Source organism: Dendropsophus ebraccatus, chromosome 6 (genome assembly GCF_027789765.1).
Source record: "Dendropsophus ebraccatus isolate aDenEbr1 chromosome 6, aDenEbr1.pat, whole genome shotgun sequence".
NCBI lineage: Eukaryota > Metazoa > Chordata > Amphibia > Anura > Hylidae > Dendropsophus > Dendropsophus ebraccatus.
The window spans coordinates 15,647,835-15,661,785 of record NC_091459.1 but is presented as its reverse complement, the minus strand read 5'-3'; the positions used below and the strand labels follow the sequence as shown (position 1 = coordinate 15,661,785).

The following is a 13,951-nucleotide window of genomic DNA, read 5'->3' as shown; positions in this document are numbered from 1 at the left end:
TAATATGTTTGTTTAGTTTGAAATTTTTCAATTTCACGAGGAACAAGAGAAAAAAAGTACCCCAAAATTTGTAAAGAAGGTTCTCCTGAATACAACGGTACCCCATATGTGGGCGTAAACCACTGTATGGGCACACAGCAGGGCTCAGAAGTAAAGGAGCGCCAATTAGCTTTTTCAATGCAGATTTTGCTGAAGAAGTTTCTGAGCGCCAGGTGCATTTGCAGTGCCCCTGTAGTGTCCGCAGAAGAGAAACCCCCCAAAAGTCACCCCATTTTGGAAAGTGCACCCCTCAAAGAATTCATCTTGGTGTGTGGTGACCATTTTGACCCCACAGGTATTAGAGGAAAGTATTTAAAATTAGACAGTAAAAATGAAAAACTTGAATTTTTCCTATAATATGTTTGTTTAGTTTGAAATTTCTCAATTTCACGAGGAACAAGAGAAAAAAAGTACAACAAATTTGTAAAGAAGGTTCTCCTGAGTACAACAGTACCCCATATGTGGGCATAAACCACTGTATCGCCACACAGGAGGGCTCAGAAAGAAGGGAGCGCAAATTAGCATTTTCAGTTCAGATTTTGCTGAAGAAGTTTCTGAGCGCCAGGTGCGTTTGCAGAGCCCCTGTAGTGTCCGCAGAAGAGAACCCCCCCAAAAGTCCACCCATTTTGGAAAGTACACCCCTCAAAGAATTCATCTTGGGGTGTGGTGACCATTTTGACCCCAAAGGTATTAGAGGAAAGTATTCAAAATAAGACAGTAAAATTGAAAAACTAGAATTTTTCCAATAATATGTTCGTTTAGTTTGAAATTTCTCAATTTCACTAGGAACAGGGGAGAAGCTGCATGCCCAAATCTGTAACGCAGGTTCTCCTGAGTAGAACGATACCCCATATGTGGGCATAAACCACTGTATGGGCACCCAGCCGGGCTCAGAAGGAAGGGAGCGCCAATTAGCATTTTCAGTGCAGATTTTTACGAAGAAGTTTCTGAGCGCCAGGTGCGTTTGCAGCGCCCCTGTAGTGTCAGAAGAATAGAACCCCAGCAAAAGTCACCCCATTTAGGAAAGTACACCCCTGAAAGAATTCATCTTGGGGTGCAGTGAGCGGTTTGACCCCACAGGTATTAGAGGAAAGTATTCAAAATAAGACAGTAAAAATGAAAAACTCGAATTTTTCCAATAATATGTTTGTTTAGTTAAAAATTTCTTAATTTCATGAGGAACAGGAGAAAACGTACCCAAAAATCTGTAACGCAGGTTCTCCTGAGTACAACGGTACCCCATATGTGGGCATAAACCACTGTATGGGCACACAGCAGGGCTCAGAAGGAAGGGAGCGCCAATTTGCTGGAGCAAAACCGCAGCTAGTAATAGTTATTAGAAGAGCGCAGTTACTAAAATACAATAAAAAATGAGATTACAGGTAATGTGGGGTGGTTACGGATAATCTGGGGTGGTTATGGGCAACCTGCGGTGGTTACAGAGAATCTGGGGTGGTTACGGGCAACGTGGGGTGGTTAAGGGCAACGTGGGGTGGTAACGGGCAACGTGGGGTGGTAACGGATAAACTGAAGTGTTTATAGGTAATCTGGGATGGATACCTGTAATTTGGGGTGGTTAGGGGCAACCTGCCGTGGTCAGGGGCAACCTGCCGTGGTCAGGGGCAACCTGCCGTGGTCAGGGGCAACCTGCCGTGGTCAGGGGCAACCTGCCGTGGTCAGGGGCAACCTGCCGTGGTCAGGGGCAACCTGCCGTGGTCAGGGGCAACCTGCCGTGGTCAGGGGCAACCTGCCGTGGTCAGGGGCAACCTGCCGTGGTCAGGGGCAACCTGCCGTGGTCAGGGGCAACCTGCCGTGGTCAGAGGCAGCGTGCGGTGGTTAGAGGCAACGTGCGGTGGTCAGAGGCAGCGTGTGGTGGTCAATGGCAACGTGCGGTGGTCAGAGGCAGGGTGCCGTGGTCAGGGGCAACGTGCCGTGGTCAGAGGCAACGTGCGGTGGTCAGAGGCAGCGTGCGGTAGTTACGGGCAATCTGAAGGGGGTCACTGGCAATTTGGGGTTGTTACGGTCAAGATGTGGTGGTTATGGGCAACGTGCGGTGGTTACATGTAATCTGGCGTGTTTACGGGCTACCTGCGGTGGTTACGGGCAAACTGGGGCGGATACGGGCAACCTGCGGTGGTTACGGGCAATCTGGAGGGGGTCACTGGCAATTTGGGGTTGTTACGGTCAAGATGTGGTGGTTATGGGCAACGTGCGGTGGTTACATGTAATCTGGCGTGTTTACGGGCTACCTGCGGTGGTTACGGGCAAACTGGGGCGGATACGGGCAACCTGCGGTGGTTACGGGTAATCTGGGAGTAAACCGCAATTATTACTATAATAAAAAGTGTGTTTTATTTTGTTTGTATGTTTTTCACTTTTTCACATTTACACTTTTTCACTTGTTCTTTTTTCACTTTCATTTTCACTGTATTACTATGATTACTGTGATATTTTCTATCACAGTAATCATAGTTTAGTGACAGAGACCAAATTGGTCTCTGTCACTTTAAATTTTCAGAGCTAACTGCTTCTGACGCGCATGCGCACATCAGAAGCAGTCAGGACGTCGAGGAGGACGGAGCTCCAGGATCCGGTGAGTATATGGGGAAGGGGGGGTGACTGGGGGACGGGGGTGACTGGGGGGGTGGGGGGCGACTTGGGGGGGGGGGCACGGTGACACTTTTTATCCCCTGTCACCAATGATTTATGGTGACAGGGGATAAAAAGTGCCGGGCAGCACTGGGAACAGGCGATCGGCGGTATATAGTATATACCGCCGATCGCCTGCTCCGGGACCACACGGGGGGGGTCCCCGATCACTGCCCCATGCTCTCCGCTACCTCCGGTGGCGGAGAGCATGGGGCTTTGATCATTATTTTATATCCATCCCTGCGAACAAACATCGCAGGGATGGGGGCGGCCATCTTGGATCTGATGGCCGCCCGGGTACGGGGATCTGGGGTCTGATCGGGGGGCTGATCTGGGGTCTGAGGGGACATTTTTCATCTCCCCCCACCGTGGATTCACGGTGGGGGGAGATGAAAGCTCTCGGCGGCGCCGGTAATTCCCGGTACCGGAGATCACCGCTATAACGGTAATAGCGGTGATCTCCGGTATCGGGGGACAAGGGGAGGGGGCCGGGGGACATACTAGTTGTGGCGGTAGGGGGAGGCAACGTCCCCCCGCCGCCCGATCTCCCCATAGACGCTGCGGTCGCATTGACCGCGGCGTTTATGGGGTTAACTGCCCGGGGGGAGCGCGGCTCCCCTCCGGGCAGAGGCAGCAGGGGGATGCTGTGCGACACAGCCTCCTCCTGCTGCCCGATCTTCTATAGGGACAGCGGGGGGAGGCAGGGAAGCCATGACGTTCCTGGAACGTCATGTTGCGGGAACTACCTGCTTTACATGACGTTCCAGGAACGTCATTTTGCGGCAAGGGGTTAGAGTCAGTGTCGTATTTTTTCTTTTTTTTTTTTTTTTGCAGAAATCAATAGTACAGGCGATATTAATAAACTTTGTAATTGGGTTTATTAGGCAAATATGCCATTATCTGCATTCAAACAGACTTTCCCCAGCCCCCCTCCCCCCCTCCTCTCTCTCATCCATTATCAGGAAATCTCGACTGCTTTACATCATTTGGGCCCTGTCTGTTCTATGGAGGGGGGAGGAGGGAGATTAGTCGCCAGCAGAGAACAGAGAACAAAGGATTACACAGTGGGAGCTGTATGAAAGCCTCTATTCAGAGGTCAGAGAGGTCAGTGCTGACTTCAGAGAAGATAGCCCGGTGATGTAGCTGTAAATTAACTCTTTGTTGTCCTGTTTTGGTGCCTCATCTCCCTCCACCCCTCCCCTCTCCATAGAGAACCATGAAGACAAGGGGGAGAGCTTCAAACTGCTTTTTCATGATAAAAATGCATTTTTCAGCTAATAAAGCCAATTACAAAGTTTCTTAAAATCGCCTGTACTATTGATTTCTGCAAAAAAAAATTCAACGACAGTGACACTTTAAAGTGTCCCTGCTGTTATAACTTTCCAAATCTAAATCAAGAGTCTGGTAAAACCATTAGAAGCACCGGTTGCCCCCATAGCACCGATCTGGCCCACTTTATTATCATTAGAGAGGGGTGGGCTGGCTGGGGGCGAATCGGCGCTAAAGGGGCAGGAAGTGCTCCTTATGGGCTTACTGGACAATGGAGCAAACTACTAACTGCACAGAACAGCACCAAGGAGGAAGGTAAGAGACATAGCTTCCTCCTCAGCGTCTCCTGTGCAATAGGGACATATAGCACTGGGTCGTCCTCTTCTTCGACATATGGTGCTGGTGGTGCATACAAATAGGAAGCTCCAGCACTTTCTATGCAATGTGAGCTCTACAAGAGCCTGGAGGAGATCAATCATTGTCACCTATAGCATGGCCTCTTTCTTTTTGAACAGGGTCCTGAATATTAAATGTTCAGCCGGCTGCTTAGCAAAGTCTGAGGCCGCAGCATCTCCCATAGGTCAGAAAGAAGAACGCTTCATGAATTATTACAATGGGAAATGCTGCGATTCCTATTGTCCTTGTTACATGTGAATGGTTGGCCAGCACTGCTACAGCTACAGCCCTGGTCAACAATACTGGCACCCTTCATTGTTCTGTACAAACACAACAACAATATACACAGCAGATAATGTTCCCACATTGTGTCCTCAAAACCTTCAACAAAAACAGTAACCAGCCAACATGAAGACATAAAAAAAAATAAAATAAAAAAAAAACATAGTATATGATGCGGACAGGATTAGAAGCATCCTCACTTCTACCCGGTTGTCAACTTTTCCCCCATTCACAGGATCCTGGGTCAGATAGGTAAGCAATGCTTCTGTTGGAGTACCCTGGTACAACTGGTCCCACAAAAAACAAGCCCTTATATGATTCTGTGCATGGAAAAGTAACAGGGTTATGTCTTTTCAAATATATCAAGAAAGAGAGAAAAAAAAAAAAAAAAAAATAGAATTTTTTTTTTTCCATGTCCTTAACCCCTTCAAGACCGAGCCCTTTGATGCCACGATGTCCGGGTTAAATAATGCAATGTTCCTCCTTGCTTTCTAAGAGCCATAGCGCTTTTATTTTTCCACCTACAGGGCTGGTTGAGGTGTCTTTTTTTGCGCCATGATCTCTAGTTTTTATTATCATCCTATTGGTGTAACAGAAAAATTTTGATCGCATTTTATGATTTTTTTTTCCCTGATACATAATCTAATAAAATCATCAATCCTGGTGTGTTCTTTTTTTCTTTCCGTTTACACCGTTCACCATGTGGGAACAATAATGTTGTATTTTAATAGATTGGACAATTATGCACGCTACAATATGTAATATTTTCTTTTATTTTTATTTTTTTATATATATTTTTTTTTATAATGGGCAAGGGGGTATTTTAAACTTTTATTGGGAGGGGGGTTTATAAGGGATTTTTAATACTTTTAAAAACTTTTTTATTGCACTTTTTTTTTTTTTTTAACACTTTGTTTCACTTTAAAAGATGCAATAATTAGATTGCATGTACTGGTCTATGCTATGCCATAGCATAGATCAGTGTTATCAGGGATCTATGTATAGAGCCTGCCTAAGAGCAGACTCTATTCATGGATCACCGATCCGACAGGACGGAGGTAAGTGACTTACCCCCGCCTATCAGCAGAAGCGATCGGGCCCCCCGCAGTGTCCGGATCACTCAGTGACAGATGCATGATCTGTCACTGAATACCATAAACGCCGCGATCGCTATAAGGGGTTAATGAGATGCAGCTGCGGGATTGCAGCTGCCTCTCATTACCTCCGGTTGTGGACGCTCACTCTCACTGCTGCAGTCCCGCACACATCAGAAGCCCCTGTAGTCAGGAACGTATATATATACATTCCTACTGCACGGGGTATGTACAGTAGGAACGTATATATACAGATTGCTGACGGGAAGGGGTTTAAGTGTTAAAAATTTTGTTTTTGAAAATAAGCCTTCTGCCCAAAATCTGCTACTTTCCGCCCAGACCTGGCATAGATCTAATAATAACTCTCTCCCTAATGTTTATTATACTAAAAATTGCTACGTTGTGTGTACGGTCACACAGATCACAAGCTCACCGTGGGCAGGACTGTTCTACTCTTAAACTACAGGCCTTGGTTTGTTGGTGGGTGTCCAGGCCTACCAGCGGACATATCCCTCTATATATAGTAATTCCTTACTGCTGGTGCATATTGTGCTGCACAGGCGCAAAATATATTGAGAGGGAGTACTCCAACCCTACAGTATATGTCTGAGTGTAACCTAGTTTAAAGGGGAACTGCATTGAAAATATTTTGGCTAATAAGCCTGCTGCCTCCTGCTCCTTCCTGGGAAAAGCTGGATCCAGTCCTGGGAAATTTTTCTTAGTTTTCCAGGACTGGATCCAGCTTTTCCCTGACACCAGGGGTAAAGCGACAAGGAGCGGAACAGAGTCGAAAGGCAGCCGGGTGATAAGTTGATTTTCAAAGTGATTCGCCCCTCTCTTTACTGGTTACTATTGTTTCCAGTATTCTTTACATGACTTTAAAGGGATACTTCAGTGAAAATCTTTTTCTTTCAAATCAATTGATTTCAAAAAGTTACACAGATTTGTAATTTAAATCTACTTAAAAATTTCCAGTCTTCCAGTACTTATCAGCTACTGTATGACCTGTAGGAAGTGGTGGATTCTTTCCAGTCTGACACAGTGCTCTCTGCTGCCATCTCTGTCTGTGATGGGGACTGTCCAGAGCAGGAGAGGTTTTCTATGGGAATTTGCTGCTTCTCTGGACAGTTCCTGACATGGACAGAGGTGGCAGCAGAGAGCACTCTGTCAAACTGGAAAGCATACAGGACATACAGCAGCTGATAAGTACTGAAGATTGGAGATTTTTAAGTAGAAGCAATTTACAAATCAATATAACTTTCTGAAACCAGTTGATCTGAAACTAAGGGCCGATTATCGTTTGAAAAATCGTTAGATCGTTCGGATTTAAACGATAATCGTTTCGTGTAATAGCAGACAACAATTAAACGACCAACGAGAAATCGTTGGTCATTTGATAGAATTCGGACCTATTTTTAACATTTGATCGTTCGCACATCTTTCAGTGTTATAAGAAGTCACAGCTGAAACGTAGCGACAACAAAACGACCGCAAGAACGATCATAAGTAACGATCATCGTTCCGTGTAATTGGGCAAACAATTTCGGGTTGTTTGCCATAATGGTCATTTGAGATCGTTTATCGTTAGTCGTCAAAAAAAAAAAAAAAAAAAAAAAAAAATCGCCTGGTGTAGTAGTACCCTAATGGTGCGTTTGCACAGACAGATTTATCTGAAAGATCTTTGAAGCCAAAGCCAGGAACAGACTATAAACAGGGATCAGGTCATAAAGGAAAGACTGGGATCTATCCTCTTTTTAAATCCATTCCTGGCTTTGGCTTCCAAAATCTGTCAGATAAATCGCACCCTTAGAGTTCCCCTTTAATGGGAGCTGATAAAGGGCCCTAAGGAATGTCATAGAGATATATAAGCACTTGGTGTATGTCACCTGCACCAACTCATGAAGGTTTAGAAACAGGTGATCAGAAGTTTTACGAATGGACATAATTTTTTTTTTACGTAAATGCAGATGAGTTGATAGACCGGGTTCTTTGCATTGTATTTTGTGAATGTGAAATATAGATATGAGATGAGATGGAGGGGCAGACAGATAGATAGGAGTGATTTTCTTTCATCAGCGGCTCCCACGCCAGCAGGAGGGGAGCATTGTATTAATAGAAAGCACGCCCCTTCACCCGCCGGGAAAGCGAGACTTTAATCGGCAGCACAATGAACAACAGAGTCGTGTACTGCTTAATTCTTCTCAGTGAAAAAAGTGTGGGCACTGCCAGGCAAGTGCACCCACTGCCAGGGAAGGCTTCTCGCTGCCAAGCTGGATCCCAGAGAAACACATCTATAACTGTCTGATCAGAACAACCAGAGTCACTAAAAGGGCACAGAAAGCACAAACACTCACACACATACACTTACTCAATACTTTATTGGCTGCAGAACTGTCAGGTGGTAGCGGCACAGCACACAGAGCGCGGCTTTCACACTAACACATATAAAAAAAATAAATAAATGAATGTCACACTGCTAAGTTTGTATTTCTTACAATGATCTTCTGCCCAATGATTAAGAAGACTTCCCTGTGTCCAGACAGACGCTGCTTTTAGTTATCAATGAAGCTTCCTTTCATGGTCTCCATTTCATTATGTTTAATTTTGCTAGATTCAAAAATAAGGCTGGGTTCACACTCCTTTTTTTTAATGCGTTTTTACAACAACAAAAAAAGCGGATAGAAAAACAGATGGATTTGGGTGCATCAGTTTTTTTTTTGTTTTGTTTTTTTTATAATGGAAGACCATGGAAAAATGGATGAAAACTGATGCACACTCTGCAGACAGAGGTGGCAGCAGAGAGCACCGAGTCAGACTGGGGAGAATACACCACTTCCTGCAGGACATGCAGCAGCTGATAAGTACTGGGAGAATGGAGATTTTTAAATAGAAGTATATGACAAATCTATAAAACTTTGTGGGAGTATCCATTTAATCTAGTGAGGGATACTAGAAAGGGATGTGGACTTTATCACTTATACCAGAAGAATATATATACTCCTGTGAGGAAGGTCTCTACCTTTCACATATAGTCTACATCTGATATGCCCCATATAGTCTACATCTGATATGCCCCATACAGTCTACATCTGATATGCCCCATACAGTCTACATCTGATATGCCCCATATAGTCTACATCTGATATGCCCCATATAGTCTACATCTGATATGCCCCATATAGTCTACATCTGATATGCCCCATATAGTCTACATCTGATATGCCCCATATAGTACATCTGATATGCCCCATATAGTACATCTGATATGCCCCATATAGTGTACATACGTTATGCCGCATATAGTGTACATACGTTATGCCGCATATAGTGTACATACGTTATGCCGCATATAGTGTACATACGTTATGCCGCATATAGTGTACATACGTTATGCCGCATATAGTGTACATACGTTATGCCGCATATAGTGTACATACGTTATGCCGCATATAGTGTACATACGTTATGCCGCATATAGTGTACATACGTTATGCCGCATATAGTGTACATACGTTATGCCGCATATAGTGTACATACGTTATGCCGCATATAGTGTACCTACGTTATGCCGCATATAGTGTACCTACGTTATGCCGCATATAGTGTACCTACGTTATGCCGCATATAGTGTACCTACGTTATGCCGCATATAGTGTACATACGTTATGCCGCATATAGTGTACATACGTTATGCCGCATATAGTGTACCTACGTTATGCCGCATATAGTGTACATACGTTATGCCGCATATAGTGTACATACGTTATGCCACCTTCGTCCTCTCTGTGCACAGAACACAATCTCTTCTTTGGCACCTCACACAGTATATAAAAGTCTTGATTGTCTCGCATGACAACTGATCTGTAGTTACATAACAGAAGGCGGCAGAAAAGCATCTGCCGGTGTGAAACATGACTGTCAGCTTCAGACTGACTATTACAGAAAGAACATTAACAATTAAAGCAAAAGAAACATTAAAGCAAAAGAAACATCAAATACAATGATAACAGAATCAATGGGGAGAATGTAAATGTGTGGGGTGAAATGAGGCAGAAGAAGGATCCTGGAGATGAAAACAAGTGAGGCGGCCCCCCGCGCACCATACACCACGTGCCTGTACACAAAAAGACCTCTGTGTCAGAGCGGGCACCAAGCCAAAGCCTGGATGAAACCCAGCTGGGGAAGGAAGGGAGACCCCTGTGATCATTACAGAGCAGAAGCTAATAAAATAACACCCTAAGAAAAACAGATTACATAATAAGGCCCCTACGAAGTGTCAGACACTGTTCAGTCCTGCCTCTGGCCTAATTTCCATCGCTTTCCACTACACAGGACACTAGAACCAAGGAGAAAAATAAAAAAAAAGTTCTAGTTTATTTTATCACAGTAACTTAACTAACGTACCCGGTTACTAGAGATGAGCGAATCGCCGGTCTAAATGAAGTAAAAAGATTCGTTTGATTGGCAACTTCTCCCAGTTTCCCAGGACTGGATCCAGCTTTTCCCGAAACCAGGGACGGAGCGGCAGGGAACGGAACAGAGTTGAGAGGCAGCCGGCTGATAAGCTGATAGCCAAAGTGATTCGCTCATCTCTACTGGTTAAAGGGGAACTCCAGGTAGAGGTTAAAAAAATAAACCTGCTGCAGAAGCATATAGCTTTACTTACCTGTCAAACCCAGTTTTGAAACTACCAAAAATCCATTTGTTTTGAGGGTTTGTTCTGTATTGTGTGGCTGTACTTCCTGGTTGAGCAGTTGTACACAGTACTACAGGTTCCAGAATGCAATGCTTTCCCTCAGCTGTTCATCACAGTCCCCCACTGTGCACATTCCCCACTCAAAGCTGTTGCAGAACATCTAGGCTGTGTTCACACATTGCAGTTTTATTGTGTTACTGAATTTATTGCAGTACTTTATCATTTTATTGTAGTCCCACCCACACAGCACTGTATTTTCTACCTGTAACACCACACAGCACGCTGTATTCTTCACCTGTAACACCACACAGCACACTGTATTCTCTACCTGTAACCCCACACAGCACACTGTATTCTCTACCTGTAACCCCACACAGCACACTGTATTCTCTACCTGTAACACCACACAGCACGCTGTATTCTCTACCTGTAACACCACACAGCACGCTGTATTCTCTACCTGTAACACCACACAGCACGCTGTATTCTCTATCTATAACACCCCACAGCACACTGTATTCTCTACCTGTAACACCACATAGCACTGTATTCTCTACCTGTAACACCACACAGCACACTGTATTCTCTACCTGTAACACCACACAGCACACTGTATTCTCTACCTGTAACACCACACAGCACTGTATTCTCTACCTGTAACCCCACACAGCACACTGTATTCTCTACCTGTAACACCACACAGCACACTGTATTCTTCACCTGTAACACCACACAGCACACTGTATTCTTCACCTGTAACACCACACAGCACACTGTATTCTCTACCTGTAACACCACACAGCACACTGTATTCTCTACTTGTAACACCACACAGCGCGCTGTATTCTCTACCTGTAACACCACACAGCACGCTGTATTCTTCACCTGTAACACCACACAGCACACTGTATTCTCTACCTGTAACACCACACAGCACACTGTATTCTCTACTTGTAACACCACACAGCACTCTGTATTCTCTACCTGTAACACCACACAGCACGCTGTATTCTCTACCTGTAACACCACACAGCACGCTGTATTCTCTACCTGTAACACCACACAGCACGCTGTATTCTCTACCTGTAACACCACACAGCATGCTGTATTCTCTACCTGTAACACCACACAGCACACTGTATTCTCTACCTGTAACACCACACAGCACACTGTATTCTTCACCTGTAACACCATACAGCACACTGTATTCTCTACCTGTAACCCCACACAGCACGCTGTATTCTTCACCTGTAACACCACACTGTATTCTCTACCTGTAACACCACACAGCACACTGTATTCTCTACCTGTAACACCACACAGCACGCTGTATTCTCTACCTGTAACACCACACAGTACACTGTATTCTCTACCTGTAACACCACACAGCACACTGTATTCTCTACCTGTAACACCACACAGCACGCTGTATTCTCTACCTGTAACACCACACAGTACACTGTATTCTCTACCTGTAACACCACACAGCACACTGTATTCTCTACCTGTAACACCACACAGCGCTGTATTCTCTACCTGTAACACCACACAGCACACTGTATTCTCTACCTGTAACACCACACAGCACACTGTATTCTCTACCTGTAACACCACACAGCACACTGTATTCTTCACCTCTAACCCCACACAGCACACTGTATTCTCTACCTGTAACACCACACAGCACACTGTATTCTCTACCTGTAACACCACACAGCACGCTGTATTCTCTACCTGTAACACCACACAGCACACTGTATTCTCTACCTGTAACACCACACAGCACGCTGTATTCTCTACCTGTAACACCACACAGCACACAGGGGATGTTTCCCATTTCAAAGATGTGGGATATGCAGCAGAAACTCCTTGGATTTCTGATGCATTCTTTCACAGTTTTAGCCACATTTTTAGTTAGTCATGGACACTTATTATGTGATCGGTGTCCTGCATCCCTGACATTTCAGAGAAATACACTTGGAATGAGGTATTGCAACTTATTCAGCAGTTTTTGAAATGTGCACACAAGAGAAAAAGAACTTTCACTCACACTGTGCATTCATATGGGGGGGGGGGGGGGGGGGGGGGAAGAGACACAAAACAGGCTACATATACACACCAGGAATGGGGATCCTTAGACTATCCAGCTGTTGCAAAACTACAATTCCCATCATGCCTGGACAGCTAAAGCTTTAGTCCAGTTTTGCCACAGCTGGAGGGCCGAAGGTTCCCCATCCCGGATGTAGACTGTACATTATAGCAACAAGAGAACTTGACTACAATGGTCTTTCACCCACAAAGCCAGATAGTGACGCTGCACATCTCTCTCGCTGCAAGTTAAGTTAACAGACTGGGAATACAGGAAACAAATGGAGCCAGACTCAACGGGGAGCAACACTCCCTGTGAAAAAATCTAGTTCCCAGTGTCTATACAGATGGAAGAATCTAGATTTTAGCCGACTCAGGGCCCTATTACATGGGGCGATTATCGTGCGAAAAATCGTTATATTGTTCAAATTTAAACGATAATCATTCTGTGTAATTGCAGGCAACGATCGAAAAATCGTTCGTATGTTGTTAAGGATTTAGATCTGTACCAAAAATTATCGTTAATCGTTCGCTGTAATTCCACATTCGTTCGCTCAAGTTCCGCATTTTTTCACTAATCGTTCAGTGTAATTGCACATTGTCCATTATTTTTCTGTCGTCAGAAGGAATAAACAATCATAGTAACATTTGCAATAACGATCGCACTAACGATCGTAACTAACGATTATCGTTCTGTGTAATATGGTGAACAATTTCAGGTTAATGATAAGCAATCTCGTTTGCGATCATTTATCGTTAGTCGTTAATTGTTAAAAATCGCTCCGTGTAATAGGAAACTTTCAGATCTTTACTTAAAGTGACTGTACCACCAGGCCCAGGCTGAAGCACTGGAGACGGGCCGACCCACCCTTAGTGGGAAGAAACTCCAGCCCCTCCATGACGTGACTCAATTAGAATCAATGAAACCCTATCATGGAGGGGCTGGGGGTTCCTCCCACTAAGGGTGGGTCGGCCCGCCTACAGTGCTTTAGCCTGGGCCTGGTGATACAGTCACTTTAAAGGGATTTTCTGGCCAAATTAGACTGATGAGCTATTAACAGGATCGACATTCAAGTAAGTAAGAGCTGAGCTGCAGGTCATCAACGCTACACAGTAAATGGACATAACTGCTTCCGGCCCTGTTCCCTGTGTAGTGCGGACACCCTGCGGATGAGTCTATTTTGGCCGAAAAGTCTCTTTAACCTAAATAAATTCTGTAGAAGAAAATGCAGGGAAAAAACAAACAAACACCATACACACACCAATAACGTTTTTGAGACAACCAGAATATTCCCATTAAAGTCTATGGGAGAAGAAAAAAAAAAAAACCTTACAGTTTGCAAACAAAAACACACCGCACCCTAAGCATGACAAAACTGCCACAGAACCTCAAAGACACCAAAGAGGAGAGAAAACCGCCACCCCAAAACACCATGTG

General features: G+C 44.7%; 1 protein-coding gene across 2 annotated transcripts in view; it reads right to left on the bottom strand.

Moving 5' to 3' along the window:
* Positions 1-13,951, bottom strand: part of CLCN2 (chloride voltage-gated channel 2) — a 123,118-nt gene that overhangs the window by 82,383 nt on the left and 26,784 nt on the right. The window lies entirely within an intron of this gene.